General features: G+C 42.9%; 1 pseudogene; it reads right to left on the bottom strand.

Annotated features, from left to right (window-relative positions):
- LOC107115236 overlaps nt 1-17799 on the bottom strand; it is an 82716-nt pseudogene that overhangs the window by 24853 nt on the left and 40064 nt on the right.

The raw sequence follows: 17799 nt of genomic DNA, 5'->3' as shown, positions 1-17799 counted from the left end.
AAGCTGGAGGGTGGGCTGTGCTCCCAGTGTTTGAGAAACCAAAAGTTATAACTTCTGTCATTTTTAGCTTGTCTGGAAGATGGTGAGAATTTTGATACAACATTGGGTATCAATTGTACTTAGCATTTTACTAAATTCAACTGGCTTTCAACAACATTCCACTAATTTTAACAGAGCATACTTTGCACACAAGCTTAATCTCCAGGTATTGCATGCAGACCCACTGCATTTATGTTGGAAGAAGCCACAGTGCTGTAGGGTGAGGCTGTTGCTCGTTAGTAGAAGATCCTGGTATCTCCTGTTTTAAAAAATTATCAAGGGAGCGGTGGCGCAGGCAGTAAAACGCCTGCATTAGTAACATCGCTCGGGCAGCCACTATGGCTGTTCTAGTACCACCGCGGTCGAGGTGAGCTCTCGACCTTTATCCCAGCTCCCACCCACCCAGCGGTTCAAAAGCAATTAATTGCAAGTAGATAAATGGGTACCCACCCTTAGTAGGGTGGGGGGCACCCTGCCTGGTGTGGTGGTGGTCGTCGTCGTCAACGAGACATCGGCTCCAGAGAATCGGAGGTGACGTGGCGCGGCGAGATGGCAGCAGCGGCAGCGGAGGTGGCGGCAGTGGGTTGCTGCGACCGGCGGAGCGATCCCTGGTGGTCAGGAGAGAGGAGTACATCCTGGCGACTGCCGTCGAGACGGGTGCGTGATGACGTCGGGCGCTGGCGCAGCGGAGCCGGAAGGACGTTGCTGGGCCGGAGGAAGGCACGAGTCGCGTGCCCCGAAAGAAAAGAACTGCCGCCAGATCGTCGAACTGGAGCCCGCCAGGGGCGATTGGAACGCCGAGCTGAGAACGAATGAACACACCAACCACCACTACAGGGGTGCCAGTAGGTAGTCCCACCCCTACAAACTCTGTGGCCCTAGTTAGGGATCGTGTGACTAGCACCACTTGTAAGCCGCTCAGAGACCCCCTGAGAAAGAGGGTTCAAGCGGGATATAAAGTCTAAAGTTAAATAAAAAAATAAAATAAAAAATAGTAGGTAATGTGGAAGACCTGTTCTGAGCCCCTGGGAAGCTGCTGCCAGTTAAGAGTATACTGACCCTGATAGACCCATGGTCTGACTTGGTTATTTCCTATGTTCAGCTGTATAAGCGATAAAACTAGCTGTTTCAGCAAAAGGTGGAGACTTGAGACATAGCTCTGTCTAATTATTGCCTTGTTCACATTTCTGTTGTTCTCCAAAAAAGTGTTCTCTATTGCAAAGAGAACTATTGCAGCCATTTAACCCTTCCCAGGCGACTCCACCCCTTCTCCTGGCTGCAGTGAGAAAGGGGGATCCAAATTTGCAGGTTTGGTTCTGGGCCTTTGGGCTCAGTTTGTGGGCTGCTCTGAACCCTGAACCAGATTTTTTGCGTTTGTGCCCATCCCTATTGCTGTACTTTTAATCTGAGCACCTTAATATTGTAAGAACCCACTGGTCTCACAATCTTCTGTTCCCTTGCCTGCTTCCTTGTTGTCTTATGCACACTGTACCTGCTCCAGATTAGCTCCCTGCTATACCCTCCAACCTTAGGAATGCTGACTTCCTGCTTGCACTATAAACTATCCAATGAGGGAACTTCCTAGTTTCTGATACTTGCAGTCTTTCCAACATTTGAAACCTTAGTTTGCCACCTGTCAGATACCATTCCCAACACTGTCCCTGAAGACTACCATGAACTCTGAACTACAAAACAAAAGCACATTCCATAGACCAAATAAAAAAGCAACCTAGTATCATCTCTGTGTTATTGGGGTCTGTTTCTGTCTGCAGTGCTCCTATGAGTATATCCACAAGCCTCAGTTTCAAGGATACGAAGATTACTGGTTTATCATAGGATGAACTGCTGGCATTGTTGCATTTTCCTTCCAGAACAACCTAAAAAAACAACAACATGTTATCCTTGGCAAAAGACAGAACAAACAGACAGTAGTGCGATGTAGTAAAACCTTTCTATACATTTAACAATATACAGCATACTTTAAGGCCATCCTTATTTTTCTTGTTCTTGTTTTGGTATTTGTGTGAGTGTGTGTATGTATATATGCCTGGAAGTCATAGTTGACTTCTAGCAACCCCTAATGGGGCTTGGACATTTTAGAGAGGTAGCTTACTACTGGCCGCCTCTGCATTCGAGTCCTGGTATTCCTTGGAGGTCTACCTCCCAAGTACTTGCCAGGGTCGGCCCTGCTTAGCTTCCAAGATCTGACGAGACCCGGCTTGTGGGTCAGGACAATGCCACCTTATTTTTCAAACCCTTTCTTGCCTCAACAAAAGCTTGATACAGAATAGCACTAAAAGGAGCAGTTAAACAGATTGCAAAATTGGCTTTCACGCAACCCCAGCAAAACGAAAACACGATCAATGAAGCATAGCAGTTCATACTCTATGTAAAATGAATGAACTCTATCGATGTCCATACATAAAGATACTTAGGCTATGATAAGCTAACTCTAGAAAGTCAATTCAGACTGCCATTTATGGTGAGGAACAGGGATAATACCTAGAGCTTATATTTTCAGTGCTTAGGCATTCCACATACATTGAATTGGATTCTATGGTTGTTCTCTGTCAGAAAGGCCCTTGAGCCAACAAGGTAGTAGAAGGGATGGGACACAATTTTTATTGAAAGCCCTCTCCAAACTGTAGACCATCCACCACAATCACTAAGGAAGGGGCATTTTAACTCTAGAGACAACATTTGAGAGTAAGCAGTGTTGGCAAAAAAATTTATTCTGTAAACAGAGTTCTACTTGCAAATATTTTGACATAAACCCAGATAGTGAGTTCAGGGACAGCAGGCAAATTCAAACCATGGAATTCTGGATTCACACTTCAGTTGCTTATCGTCTGTGCTACCTCAGCTCTCTGGCCACATCTGCAATTCCACTTCAAACATCTGTTTGCTGGTTCAAGTAATCTTGTGACAGGTGTTAAGTATTAATTATCCTCAATTTCCATTTCTCCCCCACGCCACCCTTACACATGAAAAGCACATTTTTTGCAACATTACAACAGAAATGCTCCCTCTTAACCACTGATCTGTAGAGATACTAGACTTTAGGTTTAAACTAAATTTGCATAACACAACACTGAAAATTCTTGGATCAATTACCTCTGATTTTATTGTTCCAAAATGATGAGGAAGAGGCAACAAGGAGTGTAAGATGTTGATAGAGGCTCTTCTTAGCTCTGTGGGATTCACATATGATTTAAACTTGGAAAGTTCCCTAAAAATGGAATCAATTCCGTATCAGTCTGTTTCAAGGCTCAAAATGTCTAAGTGAAATGGGGGGAAGTTGCTGTGAAAATTTTCGCTTTGGTTACAAACAGACAAAGTGTAAATGCTGGGATTCTGTGATGCGCTAACTGGTCTTCAGAAGATAGACCGAGATGGGTAGCCGTGTTAGCCTGTCTGTAGCAGTAGAGAAGAGTCCAGTAGTACCTTAATGACTAACAACATTTGTGGTAGGGTATGAATTTTCGTGAGTCACTGGTCACTTCTTCAGATATCTTCAGGTATCTGAAGAAGTGAGCAGTGACTCACGAAAGCTCATATACTGCCACAAATTTCGTTGGTCTTTTCTATTGGCCTTAAGAAGTCAGTGCATTCACTGCAGTGCAAGAACATGAGTCATCATTCAGCAATAATTCTGGGATTTATGCCTACAGTTAAAAAACAAAGCTTTCCAACTTTGTGTTAATATTAAAACAATTAACACTCCATACTCAGAATTTGGAAATTTTTCAAGGTTTTGAGCTATTCCATAGGTAGGTTGCACACAGTCCTTTGTGCATGTTTGTGGCATACACCTGATTCCCAAGAGTGCCAAGGGTCTTGAAAATATGTTTACAGCATGGCCAAAGTGGCTTGGTTGGGTGGAGGGAGGGGGAGAGGAGAAGAGGACTGGAGGCAAGTAAAAACAAAACTAAGGCCCCAGTCACACAGGCCAGATAACGAGATAATGCGGAGGGGGGGAGGCGTGGCTGTTTGCCCCGGAGCAAAATAAAGTGTGGTAGCCCGATCACACGGTCCCCCGAGGCTTTGCGCTTAGGCTGTTAGCTGGTGATCACACGGCGATGCTGGAGCATGGCAAAGAAGCGGCGCGGCAAGCGTTTCGCGTTTGTGCGTATGCGCAGTTCTGCAGAGCAGCACTGCTTTCAGTTATGTATTTGTGCGCATGCGCTTATGAAAAACGTCTGCTTTGCGACGGGACGTGGACGGGCGCTGGATGCCACGGGATACTAGCGCTCCCACGATCAGACGTCTGCCCCTGCCCCACGTTTTCCAGATACTAGTGCACTTTCCGAGGTAGTTTTTTTACTGCACATCTTTGGTGGGACGCCACGGATTGGCCATGGGTGCACTACGCTTCCCAGATGTTGCGGTGTGATCGTGCACTGAAAATCCACCTGACATTCGTGTCTTTAGCGTGGCAACCTCTCTGTGTGAACTCCGTGTAAATTAGTTTTTCCACTCCTTCTTTCTTCAAGCTATACAATACGGGTATTTGATATGTAAGCGCTACATTTTCTGCAGTAAACCTGTTTCAATTAAATGCAACTGCAAAACAACTGCCAACTGTAATTTGTTATTCACTACCTTAAAGTGACAAGCAAATTATGTTTGTTATGGGTCACTACAATGCCTGGGTTGGATCCTAAAAAGTGCAAGCCCCAGAAGCAAATCTTTCCTCCTCTTCACTTAGCAGTAGGGCTGCCAATTCCCCCTGGGGGGCGGATTTCCCCCCGCTATGGAGGCCCGATTTCCGCCCCCGCGGAATCGGGCCCTGGGGGAAACCCCACCCCCGCGTGCACGTCACAGGCAAGTGACGTCATGACGTCGGGCACGCTGGGGGTGGGGCCACAGCCATTTGAGGGGAAAACTCTATGTTTTCCCCTCAAATGGCTGTTGCCCCGCCCCCAGCGTGCCCGGCGTCATGACGTCACTTGCCTGTGATGTGCATGCGGCACGCGCGCACTCCGGGAGCCACCCCAGAGTCCCCCGCCGGCGAGGTAAGTCGATTTGGCAACCCTACGTAGCAGCTTCCTCGGGCTAAGTGAAGGGACATAATAAAAACTTCCTGGGACATAAAAAAACAGGTGAACAATGCAAATGCATCTTTAATTCCTAGCAAACACTCATACAACATTACTTATATGCTGTATTACATTAAGATAAAAGGACCCATGAAATAATAATCCTTCCTTCCCATTTTAAAGCCCTGCAGCAGTTAGCAAAGAGCCACATTCATCTCTAAGGCAGATTTGTCTCCCACCTGCAGCCATTGTGCCAGCAAAAGGCATTTCAGTTTATTCAAGAGTTGGCAGTTTTTCACCATTTTTGCAGAGTTACTTCTCCAGATGCAGGCCCTCCCCCAATATCTGACACTATTCCCAAGAACTCTCAGAAGAGGCAGCAGGAGGAAGGTGGAAGGAAAGAGGCCTTATTCCACAAGTAGAACTCTGCTCATGTTTCTCTGGAAACACCTCCCAGGAAGCACCTCCAAAGAACATTCAGAAGCTAAAAATAAAATGAAATTGTAGCAGCACATGAAATAGATGTATTTACCTGTCAGGTAAGATAGTTTCAAGGGCTGAAATGAAGTAAGGAACTAAAACATCAATCCCTTTCAGGTCACAGCAGAACAATGCAGGGGAGTTTAGACTACTACTAGCCAGAACTGGATGGCAAACAGAATCCGCAATCTGCAAACCCTGAATTAAAAGCATGTAAAATCTGGCAGAGAAAGACAGGCTTAATGAGTTGTAAGAAACAAACATTTGCAATCCAATATTACTGGGGCTGGGTCACATGCAAAACAAGAGAATTTGAGCATCTGCATTTGGGCCTACAAATTATGAGCTATCTCATCTGTTTAACCAAGATGCTACACAGAACAAGCAACATGGGTATTTTCAACTCTGCAGAATTTTTTTATTAGTTATGCTAGACGAAAATATCAACCATGGCCCAGGAGATGTATGGAAACCTCTGAAAACAGAATTAGTTAATAGCTTGAAACTCTTCAAACATAAAGGAAAACACTCTGTTTATTTGCATGGCATAAGGTACAACAGATTCATAATTAAGGAGGCCACTGCCAAGCCATCTTTTTATTAAAGCTAAAATTAAAATTCACATGTATTGGCTTAGATACAGGTGTAGTAGTTGAGGAGGGCTGTCAATTCATAAGAATAAACAAAAAGGTTAGTGTTTGATTTGACATAAGGAAACATAAGTGAAATTACCGGGCGTAAGTAGAAATAAGCCGACTTTTTCAGCACATTTTTTGTGCTGAAAAAGCACCCCCTCAGCTTATACTCGAGTCAATACTTCCTGTGTGGCCAGGAAGATGAGGCCGGGAGGGTGAGGCCACGAAGAAGAGGCGCCCCGGTCGTGCTGCGGCGTCCAGCTTTGATCTGCAAAATGCCAGGGTCACAGAGAGAACTGGGGAAGAAACTGCAGCTCCTGCTACTCCACAGTCCGGGCTCTGAAGCTGTAAGTTTATGGACAGCTGATTGTATCACCGACTGCATTGTGTTCTTTGTGAAAGAAACGGGTAGCTAAAAATTCCAGTGAGCTGCAGTGCAAGGAAGGACGTGGCCGGCCGCTTTGTCGGTTTTGGCGGGGGGGGGAAGAGAGGAGGCTGTTCCTTAGCATTCCTTCCCGTCCTTAATTCCTTTGTTGCAAAAGGTGCTTTCAAGAACTCCAGCGCAGCCTGCCAATCCTCCTCCTGAAACCAATCCTGGGGGGGGGGGCCGGCGAGGCGGGGGGGGGGGCGAGCGAGGCGGGGGGCGAGGCAGGCGGAGGTCTCCGCCGGCGGCTATGCATGCTGGCGGCGGGCGGCTCGAGACTCCGGACGACGACAGGAGGCCACAGCATTTCCCACCCTCGGCTTATACTCGAGTCAATACTTTTTCCCAGTTTTTTGTTGTAAAATTAGGAGTCTCGGCTTATACTCGGGTCGGCTTATACTCGAGTATATACGTATGTGGCGTAAGTAGAAGAACTGCTCTTCCTTGTTAAAATGTGCTTCTCCTAATTTCAAAAAAAAAATCTTGTGGCACCTTAAAGGCTAAAACATGTACTGTAGCATAAGCTTTTGTGAGCCAAAGCCCACTTCAGATGTATTTCTGCTTCAGAATTTGCATAATTCATATCAAGAGTATCATATGCATTGACTGTTCAGTGAAATGTTATCTCTTACAAGTGTTATATATTACAGGAAAAATGGGTTGTGTGCTTCTGTATTAGCCCTTTCCATAAACACACACACACACACATCCAATGTTTAATAGCTATTTAGGTATAGCATAAGTAAATACTAGTACCAGTTCCATTTTCCCTCCATGAAACACACCAATGCCCTCCCACGCTGTTTAAGGGGGAAAACAACGCAAAGCAGTAATACACTATGCTACATCTCCTGGCAAAACATGGGAAACAGTAATGCAAACTTCTACCCACTCACATGACAGCTTTGTCTGTATGGCAGAGATAGCGGCTTGTTTTGGAAATCCAGACTAATGGAATGTAATTTCATTTATTCTAAAATGACTTGCTAGGCACAAAGAGTCTTTTCAGAAACTGCAAAAACCTGTCTTAGACAAACAGCATATATTCAACAGAAGACTCTGACAAGAGCAGAATTTAAAGTTAAGTCAGTACTGAGATAAGTAGGCTGGCAGTGTATCCTCCCCAGTCTTCTTGGTACAAAATATCCTACAAAGTGTTCCACACGCCTCTGCTCTGCCTGCTTCATAGTTGTCCGAAAATTCACCTGCATCAAACATGGGATTGGAAGCCATTGTGTCTGTAGACATTTGTGATCCTTTCCGCCGAAACTCCACGCTCGCTTGCTTTGCTATAGCTAAAATGAAACAAAAAGCACAGAGTGTCATTACATTTGTCAACATACTCAGTAGGCTCATGGGATCCTGGACACAAAGATCAAGTAAAATTTAGTCATCATAAAAAGCTGTTAGTTCATTACATTTGAATTGCTGCCTCTGTTTATAAAGTGTGTAGGGAACAGACAACTTCTTCCAGACGGGATGAGAATCAGTGCTTTTTTTACGCTACGCACGCCCTTAGCATGCTAGGCTGCACAGTGCATGCCATCCAAGCCCCAAAGCCTCTGTTCTACTTCCATCAGCCACAAACAACAACATAACCCCTGCAATTTCTCCATAACTGTGTCACTAATTTCCTCAGTCCTCTACGCTGTAATGGCAAAAACTGGTTCAACCCTTTCAATGGCACAAGGCATTCCACTTTTCCCCATGGACCTTTTGTCATCATTGGCAAACTGCTCTAGTACTCTCCGCATTATGAATCTAGGCCTATAATTTTGTGAGACGGATGCCAGATGACAATAACAAAAGTGTGCTTTGAAAAAGTAGCAAATACTGAGTTGTTTGAGCTTGCTGTTAGAGAGCTACAATTTCCCCACACATTGCTTCAAGGACCATTACCAACAAGCAGCTAATGCCTATTAGGAATGTGTGCCAGGACCTATAACACATGCTCACACCCTACATACCTCAAGGATGTCCCTTGAGGCAGCTGTTTCCTGAGCTCCAGTGAAGTTTGCTTTAAAAATCTATAGCTTTCTGAAGAGGGTTTTTGGAGGGGCACTAAAGATAAGGGCAAGTCTTGCAGCAAGGTTGAAGACACCTGCATGTATGCCGCCTGCATCTCACTGGTGCTGTAGACTAAGAGCAGGATCAAATAATTATTGCCCAGTTCCAAGCATTCATTTAAAAGTACACCAAAGGGCTATGGGATTGGCTGCTCTTCTTTGTTTATATGCTCTTCTACTGTAGTCAAGCTCTACGTATTTATAAAAAAGTTGTTCATGTCAATGCCTTGCACTACAACTGCAGTCACTGCATTCCTTCTGGGGCAACCACTGCCAACAAGCGAAGAGAGACTGGGCAATAAATGTAATTTCCCTTGAGGTTTATCCAATTTCTAATGACTGGAACAGCTATGTGCTTTGATACTTCTAGATAAGGCTATTGGTTTATTACTAATTTATAATTCAGATATATTTTCTATCCAACAGTTTTCTGAGCCTGAGGAAAGGCCCTTCCTAACCTAAATACAATTACTCAGAAGCAAGTAACCCTGAGTTCAGTGAGACTTATCCTCCATACCAAGTGTGCATAAGATTGCAGCCTTAGCTGTAGTCTTACAAATAGAAGCTGTGCTCAAGTTTTTAATGTTAGTTACAAATTTGTTGTATCAACAATTTAGATCAAGTGGCAGATTTTATTAAGCTTTTAAAATTTCTACTTGGATTTTATTGAATAAGCAAATAAACCTAAATCTTTATGTGTTTTCCCATGAGCCATTTTTGTCCTGAATAAGCTATCCAGCAAAATATTATAATTAGAAAGAAAAAAAAACACTACATGCAAAATGCATAAAATCAAAACACTAGGTCTGTATAAAATAAGCTTTAAGAAAAAAAAAACATGGTTAGTGCAAAGTCCTTAAATTCATGACATGATCACAGACTAGAGTACAGAAAATGATGGGACTAATTCAGGCATATTAATTTGCTTTTGCCAACAATCTTCCCCATTTAAAAAAGCCACACACAGTTACTGGTTTTTCCCATGTAAAGAGCAAAAGCTACAAGGGATGATGAAGATGATACAAATTTAAAAATGGGATTATGGAAAAATAAATTTTAAATGACTGCAATTTAGCTACTAGTTCCCACTTACAAGATTTATAAGAAAAAAGAATTTGGATAAAAGATGCTGCAAGATAATAGAAATAAAATGGAAACAAATCAAAGGACAGCAGTAGTTATAAAATACTTTAAAGATGGTGAAACTCTAATACCAGTTAAGTTGATCTTAGGTTTTTGAAAAACAGATGAAAAGCTTGTGATATAGCAGGCTTGTTAACACTCACAGGAAATTGGCGTTAGGGCCCAAAACTATAATTTTAAAAGCATCATGCAGAACAATGTATACTGCTACAGGGTTAGGCTTGTATATTAATGAAGCTACTGGTGACCCGGCAACGCCACTGGTTGCCGGGGGCTGTTTTGCCGCCCCTTGCATCGTGACATGGGCGGGGGGCAGAGCCGGCTTGGATAAGCTGCTTGGCTCCGCTCCCGCTAAAGTGGCCCTTGTTTACTTCCAAACTGTTGTCTGTCCGTTATTCCATCTGGGGGGGCAATGTACATTCAGACTTGCAGCAGAAATGTTATCCCTTCTCAATTCAGGCACTACTTGGCTTATATTTCATGTACCAAAAACTGAAAATCTATTCTAGAAGGAAACTAGCTAGACTAGAGAGAGAGAATGTATATACCCTGCTCACTGTCCCACACTGGTCAAACTATACTCAGAACTGGTTATTTGCCAATGTTGACAAAGGAAAGAAAAGGGCTTTTACTAAGCCAAACTCCTTCCCCAGTACAAAAAAGTGCAGAACAAAAATAGAACAGTTGTTGACAGAATTCTTGTTCAAGAATTTAGCCATACTTCTCACAGAAGGAAAACTGGAAGAATGCAAGCAATCTTGGAAACTAACAAGCCTCCAAAGAGGAGGTGGGCAGAGAGCTGTCGCTATTTATGTGAAAAGGTAGTTAAGCAGCTTGTTTGGCCCTAGTCAGCACACTGGAAGATGTTTTCACATTATACAGTCAAGCTTCTGCAAACATGAAAAATGGATAGTTATGCAGGAATATGGAGGGCTTGCTTATTTTCAATAAAAGTTAATGTTGATTTGGTGAGGTCACTGTAGAGGCCCAAAACCATAAAGCTGTCAAATCACAGGAAAAATGGCAGGAAAAGCAGTTCCCACCTGGCTCATTGGCAAGTATATTGTTTTCTCTTGGACACATTACGTTTTACTATTTTTTGAGGCTTGTGTTTGGGCCCTGATATGCTTTTAAATGTCTTCGTAATAAATACATGTATTTTCATATACAACTAGTTCATATTTCATTGTAGATTTTGGCCCCACTTTTGCTTTGTAACTTACCTTTCAGGTACTTCATTCATTTTTGTTGGGTCAAGTCCCCCCCCCCTTTCTCTGCTTCACTGGCAAGTATAGCCACTGTCAGGGTAGCCATTCATGTGGCACTAACACATCCACCCACATGGAAGCTTCTTCACAGAGCTTCTCATCTGGTTGGCTTTCACATGGCCCATCTCCACAGCAAACCAAAGTGCAAAAATAACACGTGAACTGGTCTCTACTTTCTGCTAATAAAGAACTGCTCACCAATGAATAAGACCAATTCAAGCATACAGCAAGGACACATCTTCCCCCTGGCCTTCCTTCAAGGGTTCTGAAATCTGTGGCTTTAATCGGTGTGTGTGTGTATGTGTGTGTGTGTGTGTACTACCACAAAGGGTTTTTTAAATTGAAAAATAGTAGAAAGGTACAGAGGGCCACCTATGATTGATATTTAGGGAAATTGCCTACTTTTAATTTGATGATAGCTGAATGCGCCATTTAGATGTACTATAGCACAGCAAAAAACCCACCCTCAGGTAATGGTGAAAAGGAAGGAATTTTCAGCCAACAAAAGATGATCTACTTTTTAAACTGCAGATGGACGTTCTTTGAAGCAAGACAGATGGCTACTTAAGACTTATATTTTTCTTCACAAAAAGCCAAGTGTCAAAGCAAATGTTAAAACTGGTAAACTTGCAATGTGATGATATACTAGGCTATCTCTCCCTATATAATTTATCCATATTTCCCACTAAAATGCTGCTAAAAAATTACAATTCTTGTAATAAAGTCAAATGATTTCAACAAATGGACATCCCAGTTCAAAGAGAGAGATGGGTGATGCCAATGCCTCGAACATACTATGTAGCCTAACATAGGTCCCTGCCACACGGCAGGAAAAACACCGGCCAAAATGCGGCTTTTAAAAGCCGCACCAAAATAGAGATGCCGCGGTGGGATCCCACGGATCCCCTGAGCCGCGGCGGGTTGCTCCCTGGCATGATCAGATGCCGGGGAGGAAGAGACGATCGGGAGGGGGAGGCTGCCGAACTGCGTATGTGCAAGCATGCGCAGTTCGGCCGGGGGCCGGGGATGCGCCGGCGGAAGGATGCGCCGGTGATCCCATGGCCGGCATTGATGCGGCCTTTTGGAAAGAACCACCTAGGTAGGTGGTTCTTTTTTGCTGCGGGGTTTGGACGGAAGGGGCGGATTGGGAATGGGCGTGGCACGCTTCCCAGATGTTGCTGTGGGAAATCATACTAGCAGCATCCCCTAAAACTCACATGGACCATTTGTTACATGATTTGTCTGGGAACCTGTCTCAAATGCAACCTATCAGAAAGCTTCCAATCGCTACTGAGGTAGTAAAGTTAATCAAAAATTGCAGGAATTTTTTGGATAAGGATGGACAGTAGTCCTTTAGAATACCATCCTGAAAGGTTATGGCTCTCCCCTTTGATCACTATTTCACTAATTATTCTGTCTTTGTTGGGAAAGGAACATTAGAAGCACAAAGCACAAGCAAAGGGGATACTGGATTACAATGTGGAGGTAAACATCAGAGAAGGAGGAGGAATAGTTCATTCCCAAACTAGGGAACACTTTTGCTATCACATGGCTCAATATGAGTAAATATTCCAACTGTTGTAATACCTCACCAGGAATTGGGGGGAGGGGGCTGACAACCAGTTATTTCTTAGGAAGAACTTAAAAGTACTGAAAAATATTTTACAATGTTGGTATGAACTTACAGCAACATGGGCTATATTAATTAAAGAAAACAAGACATCTGTCTGAACCAGAAGCTGTATGCTGTTTTATATCACTTTAGTTAGAAATGTAGTTACTGGAGCAAATAAATATGTCCCACATAGAAAAGAGATCATAAGCTTGTTTTCAATAAAAACATAGAATAATGCTCACATGAGCACACCAATTTGGCATTTTTGTAACAGAATTAAACATTGTCTTTCCTCAATTTCCACCCCCAAAAGAAACAAAGGGATATACCTGTGACATTTCAAATGTGGTTTTGGTCCAATCTAAGAACCTGTCATTCATAGTGCTATAGATTGCTATTGAATCCTTATGACTGAACAGACCATTTTAGAAGGTATAATGTATGTGACTTTGCTTTAGTTACTAAAAATATAACCAAGTTATTTGGGTGTAAAATCATTCTCTACAAAGAAATCTCTTGGGCCTACATATGCCATTGTCTATATGTGTAGGAACAAACTGCCTGTAATATGAAGTTACACTAATTAGCCAGACATACAGCTAATCAATTACAACTCTCCCAAGTACCCTTGCTATTATAATACTTTTATTCTGATAAAATTTATTGGCTCATCAGCCATGAAATCAGTTTTGGTATAATACATCTGTGATGACAAGCCTTACTGTCTCTTGTTAATACAATGCAATCCACTTGCTGCAATGAATTCATTTATTCTGGACAGAACATTATTTCTATCACGTCTTGTAAGTCTGAATATGGAAACCAGGAAAACAATGAGAAAAAGAAAATAAAAAGAAAATTGGTGTAGCAGTTAGGAAGATTGAAAGCCACAAGTTTACAGAACCTTTGAAGTTAAAATATTTGACTAACTGCTGAAAAGGCACACATTCTATAGTTCTATGCCTTCATGAAAATTGCAATCGGCTTCCAGTTTATGGTGGCTTGCTCTTGGACGCGTCTCATCGAATGCCTGATGGAGACGTGCCAAGCCGAGGCAATCAGGAGGGGTCGTGGCCAATGTTCCCTCTAAGCTGTGGAATCTGGTGAGCAAAAATTCTACTTTGTGAGCTACTGGCATTAAAGTTGTGAGCAGACGATTTGGGTACTGCATAAATGAGTTTGCTCTGGAGCCATCCTTCCTGAGCCAAGACAAAAATGTGTGAACCGGAGGCTAAAGAACTGTGAGCCAGCTCACACTAGCTCAGCTTAGAGGGAACACTGGTCGTGGCTGGTTCCAGACCCCCCGGGGTCTCTGTAGGAGACCCCCAGCCTGGGGAGCTGGGATACACGCCTCTCCCAAGGCGACAGCCGAGGAATTGAGGCTTGCCTGTCCCCGAGAGGTCCTGACGCCCCGAAGCCAGTATGGCGCTCAGAGCCGACCGCTGAACGAGTGCACAAGAAAATAAGTGAAAATAAGCCTCTTGTAACAATCAAATACACCTAAACAGTGAGTTAATCAGACCTCTATATAAGCGAAGAAGTCTCGGTCTGCCAAATCGTTAAGGGAAGGAGCAGCGGGTGGGGAAGGGTCGGAGTTCTACCCCCCTCGAAACAGAGCAGTTTCTAAGTGCTATAGAAAAGAGAGAAAGAATGAAACTAACCGTATGAGACTTCTGCTGAGCTTGAAAGCTGCATTTTAAGCCAAGAAGCGCCGATTTCAGAGAAACTTTACTTTTAAAATAAAACTGTTCTTCTTTGTAAACATGTCTGGGAGAGGGAGCAGAATGGCGGCAGAGAAGAAACTTTCCCCAGGAAGTACTGTACCAACGACTCCCACCTAGACACAGGAAGTGGCTGCAGACTTCCCCAATATGATGGCTGCAGCATTGTGCCCTCTGCTGGAGCAAATGTCAACTATCAACACCAAGCTGGATTCTGTTCAAAAGCAACTTGCCCACATGGAAAAAAGAGCCAACAAGACAGAGAACTACAGACATTAAGCAAGAACTGGAAGAAGTTAAAAAAGAAAGAAACATCAATAAAAATCAACTACTTCTACTTCAACTGGAAAAATCTATGCATGTTCTATGTTTTCAAGGAGTTCCTGAACAGCAGGGAGAAGATTTAAAAACAACATAAGTGGAGCGATGGCGGCAATTTTGGATTTAAAACAAGAGGATCTTCAGAACAATATGGACTTGGCATATCGCACATATCCTGACTTTATAAGAAAAAACAAACTACCGGCCGAAATCTATGTAAAATTCTCTAAGAGAACAATGAGAGACAATGTTTTAAAAGCTACATTGGGAAAAACATTACAAGTTAACGAGGAAGAAATTAAAATTTTAAAAGACACTCCATTTGAGATCCAGAAACGAAGATGCCAATATAAAGACTTAATTCTTTTCTTGCAAAATAAATCAATAAACTACAGATGGAGCTTCCCAGAAGGACTTATGTTCAAATATAATGATAAGAAAATCAAAATTGACTCTGTCCAAAAAGCCAAAAACTTTTTGAAACGACAAGTGGGCTCAGATGAAGACGATGATTTAAATTTGGAGGAAGGAGAGGAACCCAGGGAGGAAAAATGGATAATGCCTTGAGTGACTCCAGCAGTTCGAATTCAGAGTCTGAGAAAGAAGCAGCAACACCCAAAGCATCAAGAGTGAAGAAGAAGAAACCCAAGAAATAAACGATTTACTCTGGATTACAATTTTTTTATTTTAGCGTAATACTTTGGATTACAAACTTTTGACTTTTGACTTTAGCGTAATTAATCTTCATCAGACAGAAGTTTGATCTCACTGTTTCCATACTTTGGCCCCTGCCACACGGGACGGCTGAAACGCGGCTACTCAGAGCCGCTCCAAACTTGAGACGCCGTGGCGGGATCCCACGGATCCCCTGAGCTGCGGCGCATCGCTCCCCGGCACGATCAGATGCCGGGGAGGAAAAGTCTGATGGGAGGGGGAGGCTGCCGAACTGCGCATGCTCGAGCATGCGCAGTACGGCCGCCGCCAATCCCACAGCCCAGCTCGAGGCGCACCAATGGATGCAACCACCTAGAAAGGTGGTTCTTTTTTACGGCGCGGTATCAACATTTGGGATGGATCAGGGACGGAGACGGCATGCTCCCCAGATGTTGAGGTGGGATCGCGCCCGTTTGCTCCGCCCCCGTTCCGTCACGCTCCCGGCCCAAATGGGCTCGTATGAACAGGGCCTTTTTTTACCAGATCCTGTTGTAATGCCTGCCTGCCTTTCAACGAATTAACTGTTTGTTATTTCATAGAAGCAAAAGCTCCTCTCAAAGACACTGTGTAGCACTTTCCTCAGCTATACACCATTCTCCAGGTCAAGATGCTGGGAAGAATTAGTTTACATTTAACCGAAGCTCAAAAATCAGCCTTTGATAAATGCCTCCTTATTTTCTAAATAAAAGCCATATGCTGTAATTAGAACTTCTAATACAATTTTATATCAGTTAATCATGCTGTATCAGATTTGGGTTTTGGTTGGCCAGACCTGTTAATCTTGCAGGTAGGAAATGTCAGCAAACATGAAAGGGAATATGCCGATTTGATAAGTAATATTTACCAGTCATACTGCTGTCTCTGTTTATTCCATTATGAAGTTTACAGTGAACAAATGCTGCATCAAATAACCACGATCCAAAGAGGTTCAAGATGCTGTTAATCTTTGGCCTGTGGGGAGCGGTCGAGGCTCAGAACCAGTCTGGTTTGGGCTAGACAGTGGAGAAGTAGAGGATGGCTGGTGTTGAACTTTGGAAGAATGAGCCGTGCTACCCTATTTGAACAAAAGAGAATAAGATAAAGTCACTTAACTCTGTCATAGCAGATGCTATTAATTCATCACCAGCACAATGTGAAACAGCCAATCTTTGCTATACTAAGCATAAAGACTTACTGTGCTATTTTTCATTGTCTTATTCACAGTTACAGCTCAATGCCTTCGATTGTGAGGTGGAGTTGTGTTGATAGCAGCAGTCTGGGGCATGCTCAGTCTATTGACTGGTGTGGGTGGAGCACTATCTGATCTTGGCCGTGAAATACCTGAAGGATAAAGAGGGGAACTGCGTATCAGATCGTCCCAAAATCCCACTGTGGAAGTGAGATTCATACTTAAATAAGACATCAGCACCAAACAAAAAATCCTTCTGCACCAACACCAAAAGTATCCTTAGAGTTAGTTAAGATTGGCAAGTGATTAGGGAAATTATTTGGAATAACCACATATGAGTTTACTGCTTACCTTGAAAAGGTGAGCAATGCATGCATTTGAACCTAAGAAGGGAAGAATAAAAGGACCAATAGGAAGCAGGGAAACGAGGACTGATTGAAAGCACTTTCAAAAATGCCATTAATTCTCTCTGATCTAGCAAAAACAGCCCTACCTGAAAAGAAAATCCCCTCCCATTAAAATTAGCAGCTCCCAAACAAGGAAGTTATCCCGCATTCAATCATACAATTAAGTATGTAGAACTACAGACATGACTAAACTATTAAATAGAAATGAACTGATTGTTTCCAAGTAAGAAGTATCTTTAAATCAGGCATGCGAAAACAGTATGCATGAAATATTTCACCCTCAACTGCACTCAGCCCTAGAACTTTCTGCTCAGAAAACTGCAGTATTATCTTTTCAAATACTGAACGAGCATAAAAACAAGCATTACTAAAACTGTTATGCTGTTACTCAGCACATAGCACTACTTGAGTATAATTGTATTCACATCATAAAAGGCTTTCTTTTCTTTCAAGCTGAGTGTTTGAAGACTGTGATCATTAAGGGCAAACAAAATTGAAACAATGTTTCAACTTTGACACAATTTTCATCATAGCCGGAGTGTAAGCTGTTATTTTATTTTTAAACTTTACTAGATCACTAAACGCCAATATCACCAAGATAGTGAGGAGTAGACTCCTTTCTCTTTACTTTTGGAAGCTAAGGGCGTACACTCTGTTATAACAGTATCTGTTTTGCCATTTCCACATCATCCTTCATTTCTCTCTTACAACGATCAGGATAAGGGAGAACTACCAGAATAAGTTTGGAAGTTTCATGCT

Source organism: Gekko japonicus, unplaced genomic scaffold, assembly GCF_001447785.1.
Source record: "Gekko japonicus isolate JY-2015 unplaced genomic scaffold, Gekko_japonicus_V1.1 scaffold316, whole genome shotgun sequence".
Taxonomy (NCBI): Eukaryota; Metazoa; Chordata; class Lepidosauria; order Squamata; family Gekkonidae; genus Gekko; species Gekko japonicus.
The sequence above is the reverse complement of the archived record's forward strand: the minus strand, read 5'-3'. Positions and strand labels throughout refer to the sequence as shown.